This window comes from Sapajus apella, unplaced genomic scaffold, assembly GCF_009761245.1.
Source record: "Sapajus apella isolate SASKATOON/1434 unplaced genomic scaffold, GSC_monkey_1.0 scaffold45, whole genome shotgun sequence".
In the NCBI taxonomy this organism is placed as follows: Eukaryota; Metazoa; Chordata; class Mammalia; order Primates; family Cebidae; genus Sapajus; species Sapajus apella.
Genome location: NW_022436985.1, coordinates 8,342,570 through 8,363,575, shown reverse-complemented (window position 1 = coordinate 8,363,575; position 21,006 = coordinate 8,342,570). Strand labels below are relative to the sequence as shown.

General features: G+C 35.9%; 1 long non-coding RNA gene across 1 annotated transcript; it reads right to left on the bottom strand.

The window, feature by feature from the left end:
* Nucleotides 1-366: 366 nt before the first annotated feature.
* On the bottom strand, nucleotides 367-20,275 carry LOC116524548. Its single transcript, XR_004257386.1, has 3 exons — nucleotides 20,215-20,275; nucleotides 14,544-14,586; nucleotides 367-550 (listed from the first exon to the last, which is right to left on the bottom strand). It is a non-coding gene; the product is annotated as an uncharacterized LOC116524548 (long non-coding RNA).
* Between the last annotated feature and the right edge of the window lie 731 nt (nucleotides 20,276-21,006).

Genomic DNA, 21,006 nt, shown 5'->3' with positions numbered 1-21,006 from the left:
ATTTGCATATAAAGAAGAGTAAAGCAGAAAGTTAGAAGGAGTTTCAGTTTTTGTTTCTTTTAACAGCTGTACCAGCTCTTGGCTTACCTCTAGTTGTCTTGCATATATAAAATTAATTCCCTGATTAATTGATTAGTCCACTGTAATAGATTATTCTCACACATTTGCCAAACATATTTCTACTCAATATGTGGACCATTTTCTCTTTTGTTGTTGAAAGAACATCCTGTTGAAATATTTCCCTATTAAGAGCGCAGGAGCGACATGCAGATACACTGTTTTGGATTCTCAGATGTACTGTTGTTTCAAATAAAAGTCAGTTTCTTTGCAGATTTCCAACTGGAGGAAAAATAATGGTCTAAAAGGTATGCATACTTTAGCACACTTTATTGGGAAAATGTGTGCATATTCCAATGCTTGAAAACATTAAAAAATAACCACCGTTTTTACTCTATTGGTTTGACTTGCAAGCACACATTGCTTCTTTTTAAATTACTACACGCCACACCCTCTTCCTCTGGTTTCCACTACTGCTCATGTCCGCATGTTCCTAGATTAAAAGAACAAATTATTTTAATGTAAGCAGCAGACCGAAAGAGAGTACTTAGCATTTTAGAAAAATTCCATGTAAATTAAATAGGGAAAAATAGTTTGAATAGAACATACGTGCTATATTGTAGACACCAGGTTTAATTATGACAAAATTTTTTTATTTTCTTAAGATTCACCTGGAGTCACTTTGGGCCTCAAATTTAGAAGTAGTGTTTATTTTCTTGGTCAGATTATAGAAAATATCTGAAGGTGATTATGCATTAATGGAAGTTACTTCTGGTATGGCATCTAGATATTATCAGTGTAACTCAGTAAATACTAAAGCAGAGACCTATTCAGCTCTTGAGTCACTTGACTTAGAATCTTCCATTCATGTACATGCAAATATATGAACATGTGTGCACGTATGCAAACACACTGAGGACATACAGCCTTTCAGTTCTATGTTTGCATGCAGACATTTGGAAGAGGTTAGGCACTGGAGAAAGAATAACGTTTTTCCTATAACTTTTATACCGTATTCATATAAAAGGACTTAAAGGGCTTCATAAGTCTGCATTAGTGAAAGATAGTGGAGGTTACGTTTCTTCACATTTGTGTATAATTTTCCAGTATCTCTGCTGAATGATGTGTTTATGTGAGTGTACTTGGATATTGTTATGTCTGATGTTTTCCAACAAAAGGAAATCCTTGCAACAAACCCGAGTCACAGGAAGAACTAGGGATACATTCCATTTTCCATTCTGTTTTTTTGGCTAAGGTCTTTTCACACATGGAAATAAACAGCTTATCGGAACCCAAACACTGACCTTTCTTGGAGCAAGTTTGTGATTAAATATTAGTTTCATACAAGTTCCTTTCTGAAAAACAGACATTTATGTATAAGCAAGAGTAGATTGATAATCATAAGGCACAAAAATGTAATGTGTTTTAAAGTTAGTACTTTGATTTTTCATGGATAAACTTTTATGAGGTTAAATATTTGAGGTCATCCTTAGCCATAAGTGTAAAGTTGGAAAATCTTTTTTCTAGCATCTTCCTAATTCTCCTGTCTATTTTCTTTTTCTCTTCTGGGTTTTCACCACCTCTTCTCTTTCTTCCCACTATCACCAGCAAAATACCTTTGCCCTCTTCCCCTCTGGAGGCCACATGATATGTATGTGTAATGACTGCATAATGGACCTTATAATTTTACCCTCTATCTGAGGTCCTTATTCTGGACTGATTTCTTTAGATGAGTCACATGATTTCACTGATGTGCTTTCCTAACCTGTAAGCTGGGATAAATAACAATTACTTTGCAAAGTTGTGAGTTTTCCCAAAGGTTCTCATAAAATGCCTGCCACATGGTAACTTTGACTCAAGATTATTATTATCCAGGCAGCCTCACCCAAACTACATTCATCCCTCAAAATTATTCTGTGCCTTCCCTACTCACTACTTCCATTTCCACTGTGAATTCACATCAGAAAACTCAGTGAGGAAAGGATTAGGCAAACTAATTTAAATATGAATTACTTATAACAATGTGTATCCAGATTAATGAATGATGTGAATTTGATGAGACACAGATATAAAGCTGTTTACCTTTTATAAAAACAAAATCATTTTCTTCAACTATTCTATAGAATTTTCATTTCCATTCTTTAGTAACATTCTAAGGGAAATCTCTTCTTTCTCATCACTGTCAGCTATTTGACATCAACCTAACTAGCTTATATCCAATTTAAATCTTTCTCTTTTACCAGCAACAAGATTTTGGCTCTAAATACTTTGAATTGAAAAGTGGCAAGATCTGATGCAGAGACTTCACCAACCTGCCTTTCCTGAAGCTCTCTTTCTTCTGATGGGTTAAGGACAGAGAAGTAAGAAGGAAAGAAAAGTTCAAATGACTCATTTAATTGGGGTTGTTCTTTTCCTGTCTTGACTTTGACAGTTTCTCTGGTGATGATCTCTAAGTGAAAACAACCAAATTCTGATTCTCTTGTAGGGTGCATGTATGAATTCTTTAGGAGACCCTGCAGAGGCCTCCCAACTATGCAGTTCTCTACCATAGAAGATCTGCTCTACCTTGAACTCTTACGTCCAGTGATCCCTAGGGGTAGAATTTCAGATGATAGGGCACCTGTCCATGGTGATTTAGGTTGGGAGTTTGGACAACTTTTACTGTTGTATTCCAAATTATAACACTTGGGTAAGCAGTGTCTAATGTATGCATCCATTTCTGAATACATTGTTGCTTCAGCGGATTGTATTTCCAGTGTCTTTGTCTTTCTTACTTCAAAGAGTGCTGAGGCAGAGGCAAGCACAGCATTTGAAAAGTGAAGGAATTAAAATGGCTCTAACAATGATGAGGAAAACTGGCAAAGTTTGGAACCAACAAAATCTAAATCTCAGGGACTATGTACTCAGAATTTCCAGTTGCATCTGCTCTGAAAATGTGAAATCCCTTATGAAGAAAGAGAGTTTACCTCTTGGAGAACTTAAGGATGTAGTCAGATTTGTGCTACTGAGAAGGTAGCATTCACGTTTAACATCTGTGCTATCCAAAATGCCCCAGCCTCTTACATTCCAGTCACGTGGATGATCAACTTTACCAGTGAGGCTCTAAATGAATTTATTATCACCCTTACAACAAATTTATAAGAAAATATTGATTATGAGAAAACTGTTAAGAGAAAGTATAATTTTACCACAATGTGATCTCAAAGGTTAGGTCATTCCACTTACTTGTTTGGCTTTTAACAAGAAATTAAAGGTCACGTTTCTTTTGTACAGAATATAAAGCCTTATATTTTAAAAATAAGAGGCAATATACCTTACTCAGAAAGGGGTTTACATCTTTACTATGACAAAGGCAAGATGAAAAACTCGTCCTCTCAGTGGCTACTAAAACAAGATATTTTTATATATTTAATTTTATCTTTGTGTACCCACAGTATAGTGAAATGCAAACACTCTCCTTAAGTTATTTTACAACCTTCAGTATGAGTAGCTGGTTTGAAAATCACCTATAAAAGTGCAATTAGAATTTGTAATCTCCCTCTGGGTCACTAAAACTTATATTTAGATTGTCTAGGGGATGCCAACAAGATGGCAGACTAGGGCTTTCCAGTGCCCATCTCCCAAGAAACATCAATTAGAACAATTGTTCACTCAAGAAAATACCTTCCCAAGAACTAAGGAAATCAGGTGAGACATTACAGCAACTTAGCATAGCACAGAAATAAGAAAAGACACATTGAAGAGGGCAGGAAGGACAGATTCATATTATCCAATAATTCCTCCCCAAACCCTAGGCAGCACAGCATAGAGAGAGAAACTTATATTTGGAGGAAAGAGAGAGAAATGTGCACTGGACTTTGCCTTAAACTTAACACCAGGCCTGCCACAGTAAAACCCAGAACTGGGCAGGTGTCTGTGGCCTCAGACCCCAGGCTGATATGCTTGGACTGGGCCTCCAGGCCCACCTCACCACCAGACTAACCCCAGTGGCCCCAAAGACTCACTCAATCTTTTTGAGCTGGCCCTGGGAGTCATGGGCTTTGGATTGCCCTAGCAACAGGCTGGCCTCTATAACCATAGGCTCAGGCCCATCCCAGCTCTAGGCCAACACTTGAAGTCCTAGTCATCAGGTCAGCTGCAGTGGACCCAGCCTCCAGGCCAGCCCCTACAGATATTGGCTCCAGACATACCTCAAGTTCAGAATAGCCCAGAAACAGGTTGGCTCCCAGAGTCCCAGGCTTTAGGCCTGCTTTAGTGCTGAGTCAGCACCCCTTCTCTCAGGTACCAGGCTGACACCCGAGGACACAGGCTCCCGTCCTGCCCAGTGCTAGGCCAGATCCTGCAGTACCACCCTGCAGACTGGGCCCTGTGGCCACGCATTCCACTAGGCTTAGGGTCTAGGCCCGCTTTACAAGACCCCGGTACAAGTTCATACCAGTTAACCCCAGCACTGGGCCAGACCTCACAGACACAGGCTTCAGGATTGCCCCTGTGGACCCAGATTTATGGCCTCCTCCCACAGCCTCAGGCTGCAGATCAGTCTCTGTGTCTCCAGGCTTCAGGTCAGCAACTGTAATCCCAGGCTCTAGACCAACCCCTACAGATTCATTCTCTATGCCAGCCCCAGCACCAGGCCAATCCCTAGCCACAGTGAACCTATGGTCCAGGTCCACCTGAACAGACCTGGGTGTGAGGTTGGTCCTCACAGATTGAGACTCCACGATGACTCCTGCAGACCCAGGCTCCAGGCAGCCCTCGTGGACTCAGGGTCTAGGCTTGCCCCCATGGACTCAAGCTACCCCCATGTCCATTCCAGTAGACCCAAGTGCCAGGCCTATTCTGTTTCCTCTACACTTAGGCTCAAGGCTCACCCAAGTGCCAAGTCAGCCCCAATAGATCAAGGCTTTAGGTTGGTCCCTATGGATACAAGCTCCAGACTTGCCCTCATAGGCCTAATCAATAGGTCTATCCCAGGGATTCAGGCTCCAGACTCAACTTCAAGGGCCCAGACACCTGACCTACCCCCATCGAGGGATAGGAACCAACCAAGAAACTAATAACCAAGTAACTAGACCAGCCTGTTCAAGAACTTCAAAAATAAACCTGCCCACAGGCCACACAAGACAGCCTATCCAGAATCTCTGGATGGATTGACTGGTTTTTAAGGGCTTTCCTAGACAAAGCATGTGCAAAAATTAGGATAAATTTCTACTTCTTCAAATGCACCACAGACATAAATATAAGTCAACAAGTAACATGAAAAATCAAGTAGACAGAATGCCACCAAAATAACACAAAATTTTCTAGTAGCTGACACCAATGAAATGGAGATATACAAAGTGCTACACAAAGAATTCACAATAATTGTTTTAACAAAGCTTAGCAAACTTCAGGAAAATACAGAGGAACAATTTAATGAAAGCAGAAAAACAATAAACAAAATTAGAAATTTAGCAAAGAGATTGAAGTTATTTAAGAAAATCAAACAAATTCTGAAGCTGAAAAATACAATGAATAAAATGAAAAAATTCAATAGAGATTGTCAGCAGCAGAACTGATCATCTAGGAGAAAGAATCTGTGATTATGAAGATGGGTTATTTGAAAATATACAATGAAAAGAAAAAATAAATAGAAATGAAGAAAGCTTACAAGACTTAATGGACAGTATCAAAAGAGCAAATGTTTGAGCCATTAACATTCAAGAAGAAAGACAGAGAGACAAAGGTGGTAGAAAGTTTATTTAAAGAAATAATACCAGAAAAATTCCAAATGCAGAAAAATATAAATATCTAAATACAGGAAAGTCCAAGTTCTCCAGTCAGATTCAGTCCAAACGAGACTGTATCAAGACATATTATAATCAAATTAAGAAAATTCAAAGGCAAAAAGTATCCTAAAAGTAGCAAGAGAAAAGAAGAAAATCACATATAAAGTGGTGTTCCAGTATGGTTTGGCAAATCCTGCAAGCCAGGAAAGAGCAAGATGATATATTCAAAGTGCTAAAGGAGATAAATTCTTGAGCAAAAATATCCTACCTGGCAAAGCTGTCCTTCAGAAATGAAGAAGAGAATAAGATTTTTCCAGGCAAACAAAAACTGAGGAAGTTTATCACCACCAGATCTGTCTTACTAGAAATGTTAAAGGAAGACCTGAAGAAGCAAAAAGACAAAGATGCTGATTGGTATCACCACTAAAACATATGAAAGCATAAAACTCACTGGTAAAAGTAAATACACAGTCAAATTCAGAATATTCTTACACTATAAAAGATGTGTATAAATTATTTATATCTTTAGTATGAAGTTTAAAAGAAAACTATTTTTAAAAGCAATAACTATAACTTATTAAGGGATACACAATATAGAAATACAAATTGTAAAATCAAAAATCTAAAATGTGGGTTGGGAGTTAAAGTGTAGATTTTTAAATGTAATGAAAGTTAATTTATGATCAGCTTAAAATTGCCAATTATAATTTCAAGATGTTTTATGTAAGCCTCATGGTAACCACAAAGAAAAGCCTAATAATAAATATGTGAAAGATGAAAAGTAAGGAATCAAAGCATACCACTACAGAAAATCACCTAATCACAAAGGAAGACAACAGGAGAGGAAGGTGGGAGCAAAGTATCTACAAAACAACCAGTAAACAATTTTTTAAATGGCAGCAGTAAGTCCTATGAATAATTAAATTCTCCAATCAAAGATACCGAGTAGCTGACCAGATTAAAAAAAATAAGACCTAGCAATATGCTGTCTACAAGAAACTCACTTTACGTTTAAGGGAACATATAGACTCAAAGTGAAGTAATGGAGAAAAGATGTTTCAGGCAAATGAAAACCAAGAGAGTAGGGTAAGCTATAAGTAGGGTCAGACAAAATAGACTTTAAGTCTAAAGCTGTGCAAAGAGACAAAGAAAGTCATTATATATTAATAAAGGAAGCCATTCATCAATAGGATAAAACAATTGTAAATATATATGCACCCAACATTAAAGCACCCAAATATGTAAAGAAAATACAAATAGATTGGAAGGAGAGACTAACTGTAACACAATAATTAGTAGGAAAATTTAACATATAACTTTCAGGAATGGACAGATTCTCCAAACAAAAAATCAATAAGGAAACGTTGAATTTAAACTGTACTTTAGACCAAATTGACCTAACACATATATATAACATTCCATCCAACAGAAGTAGAATATGCATTCTTCTTAAGTGCATATGAAACATTCTCCAGGATATATTATATGTTAGCTCACAAAAGAAGACTTAAGAAATTTAAGATGATTGGAATCATATCAAGTATCTTTTCTAACCACAATGGTATGAAATTACAAATCAGTAACAGGAAGAATTTCAGAAAAATAAAAAAATACAATAGTCCCACATTATCTATGGGGACACATTCTGCAATCACCAGTGGATGCCTGAAGCTGCAGATTTCCAAAACGCTAGTAACTCAAACTTTTCATCTGTTGATGCTGTCTCGTAATTCCTGTAAAGCGTTCTTTATTTTTAAAAATGGTTTTCTTTTTTCTCTTCTCACTGTATGTTTTCAAATAACTTGTCTTCTGTTTTGCAGATTCTTTCTTTTGTTTGACTAATTCTGCTGCTGATGGTCTCTGATGCACTTTTCACTTTGTTCATTGTATTTTTCAATGAACTTTTATCATATGTATATATGTACAGAAAAAAAAAATAGTGCATATAAGGTTTTCCAGAATAAGGTTCTGGGATTTATAAGTTAGGCACAAAAGAGATTAACAAAAATAAGTATAATAAAATAGAGCATTTTTAACAATATATTGTAATAAAAGTTATGTGAATGTGGTTTCTCTTTCTCTCTCTCAAAATATCTCTGTATTTTCATACCATGGTTGACCATGGGAAACTGAAACTGTAGATAAGGCCTGATTACTACACTTGGAAATTTACAAATATGCTCCTAAACAAATAATGAGTCTAAAAGAAATTAATCGAAAGTAAAAGTACCTTGAAACAAATAAATATAGATAAATAATCTACCAAACCTTAGGGGATATAACAAAAGCAATTCTAAGATTATAAGTCTATGGCAGTGAACATCTAAGGCAGAAAAGAAGAAAGACCTCGAAAAAGTTAAATCGAAAACCAATATGTGACACCTCAAGGAACTAGAAGAATAAGGATAAATTTAAGCTCAAAGTTAGTAGACAGAAGAAGATAATTACCAGAGCAGAAATAACTGAAATAGAGCATAAAAGAATAGGAAAGATTAATGAAACCAGGAGTTGGTTTTTTGAAAAGAGAAATAAAACTGACAAAACTAAACTACATTAGAGAGAAGACAAATAAATTGAATTAGAAATGAAAGAAGAGACATTACAACTGATACCACAGAAATTTAAAGACTCGTAACATACTACTATGAGTAATTATATACCAATATATTGGATAATTTAGAAAAAATGGATAAATTCTTAGACACATACAACCTACCAAGACTAAATCATGAAGAAATAGAAAACCTGAACAAACCAAAAATAAATAAGGAGATTGAATTAGGATTTAAAAGTCTCTAATAAAGTCCAGGACCTGGTGGCTTTACCACTGAGTATGTTTTTTAAATGAAAGCAAGTGTATTAGGAATGTAAAGGAATAAAGAATGGCTACTTCATGAGCAGAGCAGCCTTTACCACTGAATTCTATCAAACATTTAAAGAAAGCATACCAATCTTACTGAAATTCTCTCCCCAAAACTGAGGAAAGTGGAATACTTCCAAACTCATTTTATGAGGCCAGTGCTACCCTGATACCAAAGCCAGAGAAGGAAATAAAATTTCAGGCTAATATTCCTGAGAACATGGATGCAAAAATTATCAACGAATACTAGCAACCCAAATTCTACATCACATTAAAAGAATAATTTACTATGATCAAGTGGAATTCATCAGAGGGATATAAGAATGGTTCAACATTTGCAAATCTATAAATGTGACTCATCACATTAACAGAATGAAGGACCGAACCATATGATGATATCAATAGATGCAGAGAAAGCATTTGACAAAATTCAACATCCTTTCATAAGAAAAAATTCTTAACAAATTAGGTGTAAAAGGAGTGTACCTCAGCACAACAAAGGTCATATTTGACAAACCCACAGGTCACTTTCATACTCAGTGGTGAAAAGTTGAAAGCTTTTTCTCTAAGATCAGAAGGAAGAAAATGATGCCCACTTATCACTATTTCTGTTTGACATAGTACTGGATGTCCTACTCAGAGCAGTTAGCCAAGAGAAAGAAATGAAGCATATCTAATTGGAAAGAAAGAAGTTAATTTGTCCTTGTTCACAGACAACATTATTTTATACATATAAAACCTTAAAGACCCTACCAAAAAAATGTTAAAACTAATACACAAGCTCAATAAATTTGCAGGATACAAAATCAACATATGAAAATCAGTGGCATTTCTATACATGAACAACAAACGATCTATAAAAAAGAAATCAAGAAAACAATTTTATTTACAATAGCTATTAAAAAAAACCCTTAGAAATAAATTTAACCAAGGAGATGAAAGTCCTGTACACTGAAAACTATAAAACACTGATGAAAGAAATTGAAAAAGTCACAAATAAATGGAAAGATATCCCATGTTAATGGATTGGAAGAATTAACATTGTTAAAATGTTCATATTATGCAATGCAATCTACAGATTCAATACAATCTCTATCAAAATTCCAGTAACATTTTTCACAGAAATAGAAAAACAATCCTAAAATGCATATGGAACCACAAAACACTGGGAATAGCCAAAGCAATATACAGGAAAAAGACAAAGCTGGAGGCATCATACTACCTGACTTCAAAATACAGGACAAAGCTATTGTAACAAAACAGCATAGAATTGGCATAAAAACATATACAGAGAACAATGGAATGGAATAGAGTCCAGAAATCCACACATTAACAGTCAGTTGATTTTTGACAAAGGTGCGAACACACAATGGGGGAAGGACAGTTTCTTCAATAAGCAGTATTAGGGCACTAAGACATCCATATGCAGAATGAAATTATACCCTTGTCCTATATGATATACAAAAATCAACCCAAAATGGATTAAAGACATAAACATAAGGTCTGAAAATGTAAAACTACCAGAAGAAAACATAGGGGAAAACTTCATGACGTTAGCCTCACCCATGATTTTTTGGATTTGATCCCAAAAGTACAGGCAACAAAAGCAGAAATACACAAATGAGATTTTATCAAACTAAAGGCTTTTGCACAGCAAAAGAAACAGCAGAGTGAACAGACAACCTGTGGAATCAGAAAAAGTATATGCAAACCAGACATCTTGAAAGGGGTTAATATCCAAAACATAAAAAATTCAAATAACTCAATATCAAGAAAACAACCCAATTAAAAGAGGGACAGAGAACCTGAATAGAGATTTCTCAAAAGAAGATATACAAATGGCGAATATATATAGGAAAAATGCTCAATATCGTTAATCATCAGAGAAATGCAGATTAAAACCAGAAGGAGGTATCACCTCACACCTCTTATAATGGCTTTTATAAAAAATTATGAAAATTAACAAGTGTTGGTGAAGATTTAGAGAAAAGGGAACTCCTGTGCACTGTTGGGGGTGATGTACTAACTTACATTACTTACAATGTACTTACATGTGAATTAGGACATTCTCTCCGACAGTCACAGGTGTTATGGAAAACAGTATGAACATTCGTCAAAAAATTAGAAATGAAACTACAATGTCATCCAGCATTCCCACTACAGAGTATATATCCAAAAGAAATGAAATTAGTATGTCAAAGAGATGTCTGCATTCCAATATTCATTTCAGCACTATTTACAATAGCCAAGAGATGGAAAAAACCTAAGTATACATCAGCAGATGAACAGGTAAAATATGGTGTACATGCACAACTGAATACTATTCAGCCATGAAAGAAAAGGAAATCTTGTCATTTGCAACAATATGGATGAACCAGAGGATATTAGGTGAAATAAGCCAGATACAGAAAGACAACTACTGTATGATCTCTCTGATCTCACTTACATATGGAATCTAAAAAAGTTGAACTCATAGAAGTAGAGAATAAATGATGGTTACCAGTGGCTGGGAAGGGTGGGGAGTTAGGGAAATGTTGCCAAAGGATCCAAAATTTCAATTAGGAAGAATAAGTGCAAGAGTCCTATTTTTACAACATGGTAACTACAGTTACATTGTATTATTGAAAAGTCACCAAGAAAGGAAATTTTAATTGTTCTTATCACCAAAAAAATTATGTGAGGTAATGCATATGTTAAGTAGTTTCATTAACCATTCCATAATGTGTATGTATTTTAAATCATGTTGTACAAAATAAACATATACATTTTTGTCTTTTTTTTTTCTTTGAGACAGAGTCTCAGTCTGTCACCCAGTCTGGAGTGCAGTGTCACAATCTTGACTCACTGCAACTTCTGCCTCCCAGGTTCAAGTGATTCTTCCACCTCAGCCCCTCAAGTAGCTGGGACTACAGGTGTGTGCCACCACACCCTGCTAATTTTTGTATTTTTAGGAAAAATGGGGTTTCACTGTGTTGGCCAGGGTGGTCTGGAGCTCCTGATTTCAAGTGATCCACCTGCCTTGGTCTCCCAAAGTGCTGAGATCGTAGGCATGAGCCACAATTAATTTAAATATATCAATCAACAAAGTTGCTATATTTAGGGCTATCTAGCTGTTTACATGCTAATCACATTTTAACTTGAAAGAATATCACTTTGGACAACAGAGTCTTTGTGTCAGAAAGCTTTCCTTTTTCTTTCTGTTTCCTGCTTAAACTGGCAAATTGCACTCTGTTTATAATTTACTCTAATGCCCTTTGCCCTTCATATGATTCATTTCCATTTGGCACTCTTTTCTCATTTCTTTCCTGAGACTTATGAAATATTTGTCCAGCTATTTCTTAAAACTGCCTTTACGTGTACATAAGCCACTGCCCAGATGTGCAACTGCTTCTGGTAAGCCAGTGAATCAGGGCTCATTATGCAAATGAGCACAGCAGCATCCGGCCCAGGACACAAGTGTTCCATTTCTCTCACAGGTGCTACCAGGTTCATTATTTCTCTTTTATTCATATTTGGTGGGTGCCTGAATATTTATTCGAAATGTAATTTGTGGCTTATTGTCTACAGTAACAAAATATAAGAATAGAACTGTGTACAGACTATGCTGTCTACAGAAGGTAAAAAATATATTTTAATAAAAGTTTCAAAACCAGAATAATTCCATACAAGCTCTGAAATCAGGGTGCATAGTTCCAATAATAAAATAGTTTTTTAAAAATTTTGTGGAAACTTGTATTAACTCCAAAATGGATAATTGAGAGGTGGAATCTTAAGAGCGCTTTTTAAAAGTACTTGAAAGTTCTTAGTGGAAAAGGATTCCCCAGGAATATTATATAATTTTCAAATATAAACTCATAAAATTTAATTTTAACATAGAAATAGAATGGCATCTTAACAAAAAGAAAGCAAATCTTTATCAAATTCAGTAGAGGTGTATTGAATACACATTTGGCTGAATGCTGAAAATGTTAAAATCAACAGTTGGTCAGTGTGAATATCATGATATAGAAAGAACATGTCAAAACAAAAATAAATCTGAACTGTTATTAAATAAAGGTTAATTGTTATACTTTTGTTATAATTTTAGAAATTGCATTTTAAAGCATAGAAACTGTTTTTTCAACAGCACCTGATAGATTGCTCCCATGGTAATTATATTAAATGGGCATTCATTTTCCACTGAGGCTAGAGGAGGAACAACTTCTTTTGTCTAGCTCCTGCCGTCTAAGATACAGATGATGTAACAGTATACCCATTATTCAACTTTCCCCATCTCTCTAATTCTAAGGGACTCAGTTCCCCTCTCTTGAGCTCCTGGGCTGGATGGTGATTATAAAATGATGCCAGTGATGCAGCCCCGAAAGCTCTCTGTCTACCTGGAAAAAGATGCTTTCTAAATATTCTTTCAGAATATTTGCAGAAAGTCTTTTTACTTTGGCTCTTGCTTATATTTTTATATCTACTATTTTCACAGATATTTGCTGCTTCACTCAATCACTTGAGGAAAAATTGTCCTTACTTTGGACTAGAATTTTTGCAATAGAGCAATATGATTGACTTTTAGAATGACAAAATTGTTCCTGAATTTTTATCTGGCAGTCAGATTTCTGTCTGCCTCTCATTGGCAAGCATGACATTTCAGCAATTTCTCTAAAGAGGAATGATAGGAGGGTCTGTACAGCAGGCATCATGTAAGAAAGACTCACACTTCATGATGTATTTGATTTATTCAGCAGACTTCAGCAAGGAAAGTTGTGAAAGCAACCATTGGTTGTTGGTATGCCTGAAGATACTGGTATTGTGGTGTTATTATCCGCCACGTATATATAATAAGGCTTGCTTTCATTTGCTCAGTCTTTGGATGTGTAATAGCTTTTATTCTATCTTGGTTGAACATTTTATGTAAGTATAAGATAAGGTGGTTCAAAATATCTTAACATGTAGCCTATATTTGCTAAAAGTCTATTTTCATTGCAATTTTACATATTGTGATGATTATCAGTATTTTAAAGAACACATCCAGGTGTTGTTTTTTAACACCTGGATGTGTTCTTTAAAATCTAAGATCACTAAGTGGACAAACATTTGATAAATTTGAATGTAGACGGTAGAATCTAGGTGGTAGATGAATGATACAAAGTTTAAAAAAATCTTCTTTTGAAAATTTACATAATAAAAGGTTAGTAAAAATAATAAATCTAAATGACATGCTTTTACATTCACCTTATAAGTCAGGGTCTCTGGGGAGAGAGACTGAGATTTGCAAACAGGAAGTTCACAGGGAGTGCTCATATACAATACCTGTGAGGGATGGAGAAAGCAAGATTAGGCACAGGGAAAAGTTAAACTGTGGTGCATTTGCAAAAGTGGCCTCAGCTGATCCTAAGGGGATTCAGAAGCTGAGATGACTACTTAGAATATCAGTTGAAGCTGGGGGCAGTGGCTCACGCCTGTAATCCCAGCACTTTGGGAGGCTGAGTCAGGCAGATCACCTGAGGTTGGGATTTCAAGACCAGCCTGACCAAAATGGAGAAACCCTGTCTCTACTAAAAATACAAAAAATTAGCCAGGCATGGTGGCACATGCTTGTAATCCCAGCTGCTTGGGAGTCTGAGGCAGGAGAATCGCTTGAACCCAGGAGGTGGAGGTTGCAGTGAGCCTAGATTGTGCCATTGCACTCCAGACTGGGCAACAAAAGTGAAACTCCGTCTCAAAAAAAAAAAAAAAATAGACTATCAGTTGAGTCAAGGGGCCAAGGTCTTTGCACCCCACTTCAAGCAGTTATCAGATGTAGTCTGCTCACAAGGGGGAGAATATAATCTTGAGCAAGGCAGGTTCTTCAGTGAGAGGCAACTTACCTAAAAAGACTCAGCAATGAGTATCAGCATTCATCATTCCTGGCTGCAGGAAAAACGATGCTTCAATAGTGTACCACAGTGTCACTGCAACTTATGATATTTTTAATGATGTTCAAATAACTAGGTAGAAAGGTTACCTACATGATCATGTATCCATTGATCACAATGAGTTCATAGATACCAGAATTGAACAACTAGCATTTAATTATTCAGCTAAAGCTGAAAGGTAACACCAGATTTTGCTAATACTCATGCTAAAGTCAGTTTAGTACCACCTATACACAGTGGCATTTGAAAGATCAATGTTTTTTCAGAAAGTTAAGCTGTAAATTATTTTGAAAAACAATACAAATCAGCACATGTTAAAATAACTTTAAGTGACTTGAATACTACAATACCTCTTTATGGAAACATATGTCTATGTTTCCTGTGTAAATCTCTGTGTTATTTTTTTCCATTTATAATTGAGTCATCTTCTTCTACAGTTTGAACCCAGGAGTTTGAGACCACCCCAGACAACACAGTGAGGCCTCATCTCATAAAAAATAAATAAATACAAATAAATTAGCTGGACATGATTGTACACACCTATAGTCCCAGTTATTCTGGAGGCAGAGGTGGAAAGATCTCTTAAGCACGCGAGCTCAAGCTGTGACTGCATCACTGCATTCTAGTGTGACTGACAGAGTGAGACCTTGTCTTGAAAAAGAAAGTATACTATTAAATATATGTATTTAGTATGATAACCACTATTTCTTTTATGCCCACTCTATATCAGAAATTGATCTTACGCTTTAAATAGATTACACATATTTTACCCAAGAAATGTGCAAGATTAAGTACTACTGTCCATTGAGACATATGAAAATGAAGATTAAAGAGCTCTATAATTTTTCTACTTTTTTCTTAATTTAAACGCTATTGATTGCGAAGCATGAACAGAAGGTGAGAAGCTTGGCCATCATTATTAGCTACATATTATGTGTGTGGGTAGAGGTCGTAATGCATAACTCATCATTATGGCAATTATGTTTGGACTATAGTGGTCATAAAGATGATTTATTTTTCTTTCTTTTTAAAAGAAATTTCTATTTCAGGTTCAGGGGTACATGTGCATGTTTGTTATATAGGTAAATTCATGTCATGGGGGTTTGTTGTACAGATTATTTCATCACCCAGGTACTAAGCCTAGTACTCAATAGTTACCTTTTTCTGATCCTTTCCCTCCTCCCACCCTCCACTCTCAAGTAGGCCTCAGTTGTTGTTGTTCCCTTCTTTATGTTCATGAGTTCTTGTAATTAAACTCCCACTTATAAGTGGGAACACATGGTATCTGGTTTTCTGTTACTGAGTTAGTTTGCTGAGGATAGTGGCCTCCAGCCCCATCTATGTTGCTGCAAAAGATATAATCATTTCTTTTTTTGGCAGCATAGTATTCCATGGTGTGTATGTACCACATTTTCTTTATGCAGTCTGTCGTTGATGGGGATTTAGGTTGACTACACATCGATCGTGAATAGTGCTACAGTGAACATGTGTATGCATGTGTCTTTATAGTAGAATAATTTATGTTATTTTGGATATATATATATATTAGTGGGATTGCTGGGTCAAATGGTAGTTCTGTTTTTAGCTCTTTGAGTAATCACCATACAGCTTTCCACAATGGAATTTACAATCCCACCAACAGTATATAAATGTTTTCTTTTCTCCATAACCTTGCCAGCGTCTGTTCTTTTTTTTTTCTTTTTTTTGACTTTTTAATAATAGCCATTCTGACTGGTGTGAGATGGTATCTCATTGTGATTTTGATTTGCATTTCTCTAATGATCAGTGATATTGAGCTTATTTTCATATGCTTCTTGGCTACATGTATGTCTTCTTTTCAAAAGTATCTGTTTATGTCCTTTGTACACTTTTTAATGGGTTTGTTTGTTTTTTCTTGTAAATGTATTTAAAGTTTTTATAGGTGCTGGATATTAGACCGTTGTCAGATGCATAGTTTACAAATATTTTCTCTCATTCTGCAGGTTGTGTGTTTACACAGTTGATAGTTTTTATTGTTTGTTTTTTGGGGTGTTTTTTTTTTTTTTTTTTTTTGTTGAAGCTCTTAAATTAAATAGATTTATTTTTTTCAAGTTTTTGATTTTGTTGTGATTGCTTTTGGCATCCTCATTATGAAATCTTCGCCTATGCCTATGTCAAGAATGGTATTGCCTAGGTTGTGTTCCAGGGTTTTTATAGTTTTGGGTTTTACATGTAAGTTTTTAATCCACTTTGATTCTTTTTTACTGTGGTTAAGAAAATGTAATATGAAAGCTACTCTCTTAATTAAATTCTGGGTGTACATTACAGTATTGTTAAGTATATGCATACCACTGTACAGCAGATTGTTAGGAACTTTTCATCTTGCATGAATGAGACGTTATGCCCATTGACCAGGAGCTCCACATTTTCTCCTCCCCTCTAGTCCCTGACAACCACCATTCTACTTTCTGGGTTGATAAGTTTGACTACTTTAGATATCTCATATAAATGAAATCATGAAGCATTTGTCTTTCTGCAACTGGCTTATTTCACATAGCATAATCTTTTCAAGATTCATTCATGTTGTAGCATATGATAGGAGGTCTTAGTTTGTTTTAGCTGCTATAACAAGGTGTTGTAAACTGAGTAATTTGTAAACAATGGAAACTTGTTGCTCACAGTTCTGGAGACTAGGAGATCCAACCAACATACCAGCAGACTCAGTGTCCAGTGAGGGCTCGCTCTGTGCTACAAAGATGGCACCTTCTAGCTGTATCCTCACATTTGTATAAGGGGAAACAAGCTAACTCAGGCTTCTTTTATAAAGGCATGAAATCCATTCATGAGGGTGGATTCCTCATGACTTAATTATCTCACAAAGGCCCCACCTCTTAATACCACCACATTGGAAATTAGGTTTCAACATATGAATTTATGGAGAACACAAACATTCGCATGATAGCACAGGATTTTCTTCTTTTTAAAAAGGGAAAAATATTCTATATTCTATGTATTGTCACTTTTTTTACCATTCATTTGTTGATAACTTAGGCTATTCTCACTTCTTGGAAATTATAAACAATGCTGCAATGAACAGTGGAGTGTAGATGTCTCTTTGACATACTGATTTTATATTCTTTGAAGATATATCTGAAGTGGAATTGTTCAATCATATGATAATTCTATTTTTAATTTTTTAATAAGTCTCCATACTGATTTTCATAATGGCTGTATAAATTTACATTCCCAGTAACAGTGTACAAGAGTACGCTGTTTTCTTCACACCTTTTCCAACACTTGCTTTCTTTCAACTTTTTCTTAAAAGTCATCCTAAAAGTATGAGGTGATATCTTATTGTGGCTTTTAATTTGTGTTTTCCTGATGATTAGTGATGCCTACAATTGTTCCGTATACCTGTTGTCTATTTATACGTCTTCTTTTAAAGAAATGTCTGTTCACGTCCTTTGCCCATTTTAAAATCCAGTTATTTGTTTTCTTGCTATTGAATTCTTTGTGTTCCTTATATATTTTAGATATTAATACTTTATCAGATGTATGATTTCCAAATATTTTTTCCCAATCTGTAGTTTGTCTTCTCACTCTGATAATTATTTCACAATCATAATGATTTTTTTACCACAATTTTGTTGTGTCCCTTTAAAGTGGTTCAGTGAATCCAGATATTGATTAGATAGCATCATTGCCAGAGGCCTACACATATAGCATAATAGTATGGCTGCAAGAAAAATCTCTAGGTTAAGGAAAATGGTAGTTTTCCTTCGCTGTGCACCAGAGTACATTGGAGGTGCAATGGAGCTACAATTGCTAATTCAAGAGTCACTGACTGAAGGTTCAAAAATGTTGTGGTGATCTCTTTTTGAAAATTTTTTCTGTAATTATAGACAAGCAAAAAAGGAAACTTACCCTTACATGTGGTATCTTAAAGTGGAAAGATTTATTTGTCAAGCAACTGTATTAATATTGTTGCTAACAGTAGAAAAAGAACATATAGAATTCCCTGATGAGACAGCCTACTGGGGTTCTCATTAAAATTAATACATATTTCTTGAATACAAAAGCAGCCCTGGGCATCATTTAAATCACTAGGAGTGATACAACTCAGAAGCCAGTGAATTCTGAAAAAGCACGGGTTCTTTCCTTCCTTAGCGATTAAGTCACTTCCAATTAAATGAGCTGATGTTCTGAATGTTACTTGTGTCTGGAAATCAGATTTCAGAAATAAGTTGAGGTGCATCACTAATGAACATCACCTACCATACTGTGTGCCATGTAAGCTCTTTCTATCAGTGCTACTGACATCTTAAACCTGGGACATCACAGTACTGTGACAATTTGGAAGCAGGATGCTAAAACTCCAGAGACTAAGTTAGCTGACATACAGATAATTGCCAATTGAAATGTAGTCCTGATCTGTTGATAAAAAGAAAAAAAAAAGTGCCTGAGGCATGGTGGAATTACCTCAGACCTTCTACCATCCTTTGAAAAGAAAACATGTATACATGTGCATTCCTTTCAATGTGAAAGTTATTCCTAATTTCAAACTGAGGTAAGAGAAATACTGTTTGAAATGAAGTTAATTGTGAAGCATGAAGATGAGAATTATCCTCCAATAGGGTAATTTGGCCATAATTTGGGACTGTAGAAAAATATAAGGGGGAGCAGGCAGGAGCTGAGAATAGCTGCTGAGAATAATATTCAGATTGAAGCCTACTTTAATGGGGGTAAACTCAAAGAACTGAGGATGGTTGGCTTTTAGCAGCCAGATGAAGGAAAAAGGAAAGACTCATCACAGCCTTACCATAATTACAGGCAGAGATTGAAAGTCCAAAATGGTACATAAGTTAGCCTAAAGTTACCTATTACACATCTGAGGAGTGATTACAGTAATCAAATTTTGTTTAAGTTACCTCAGAGACAAGTAGCAATGGTAGAAATTCTGTAATGGGACCTGCTGATAGTGCTTATCACAGGGCTGGCCTGATAAATGCTGGGTTCAGTTATAGAGTAATTTCCTTTTTGCTGTTGAGGAAATATAATTAAAAACAAAATCTCCCAACCCTCCATTAAGGTAGTAGAGAAAAGTAAACAGTTTTTCCATTAAGGTAGTAGAGATAGTAAACAGTTTTATTATTGAATGAGCATTAAATGAGAATGTGATGCTTATCATAGGCAATCCACTAAGAGCTTGCAAAGATCTAGCAGCACAAAATATATAATATATAACCCTTTTATATTGTTGATATATATAACCCATCACATACATGTTTTCTAGGTAAACATTCAATAGTCTTCAAGTAAGAGGACTATATAACACCATTTGTCATACACAGTTCATCCTAGATTCATCTGGTAATTGGGGTGACCATCTGTGTAAGCTGATTGATTTTATCCATAGAAAAAGCAAACTTCTTATATCTTTTTGACAGGAGGTAGATTTGTAACTTGGATCAAGGCACCATGGAACATTATCTCATATCCTCCCACAGAAACTGGTAGATTGGGGGTTGTGTCAGTTCCTTCTCATACTGCTATGAAGAAATATCCAAGATTGGATAATTTATAAAGGAAAGAGGTTTGATGGACATACAGTTCCACAAGGATGGGAAGCTCTCAGGAAACTTACAGTCATGGTGGAAGAGGAAGCAAAAACATCCTTCTTCACAAGGAGGCAGGAAAGAGCTCTGCTGAGCAAAGGGAAAAAAAGCCCTTATAAAAACCATCAGATCTCCTGAGAACTCACTATCACAAGAACAGCATACGGGTAACTTCCCTGATGATTAATCAAGGTGAAATTTGTGTAGGAACACAGCCAAACCATATGAGGGATGCTAACTCCCTTGATGTTTACATTTCCTTTCTTTCTTTTTTTTTTTTGAGACTGAGTCTCACTCTATTGCCTGGGCTGGAGTCAGCAGTGCGATCTCAGTTCACTGCAACCTCCGCCTGCTGGGTTGCAGTGAACCGGGAATCGCAGAATCAAGTGATTCTCCTGCCTCAGCCTCCCGAGTAGCTGGGATTACAGGTGCCCACCACCACTCCCAGCTAATTTTTGTATTTTTAGTAGAAATGGGGTTTCACCATGTTGGCCAGGCTGGTCTCGAACTCCTGACCTCAAGTGATCTGCTGGCCTTGGCCTCCAAAAGTGCTGGAATTACAGTCATGATCCACTGGGGCCCATAGATAATTACATTTCAAAGAGATAGCTCCCGGGTCTTTGACAAAAACATTCCTGAGGCATAAAGTTGACAAAAAGCCTATCTAGTTTTCAAGAAGATTTACATTCACTTCAAAGACAGGAGAAAGAACTTACAATTGCAAATTTTCTAAAATAAGTGCCCTAAGAAAATGGGAAGGGGGTGGGTAAATTTCTTTCTTTTCTTTCTTTATTTTTTCTGAAAGAAATAATTTCTTTTTA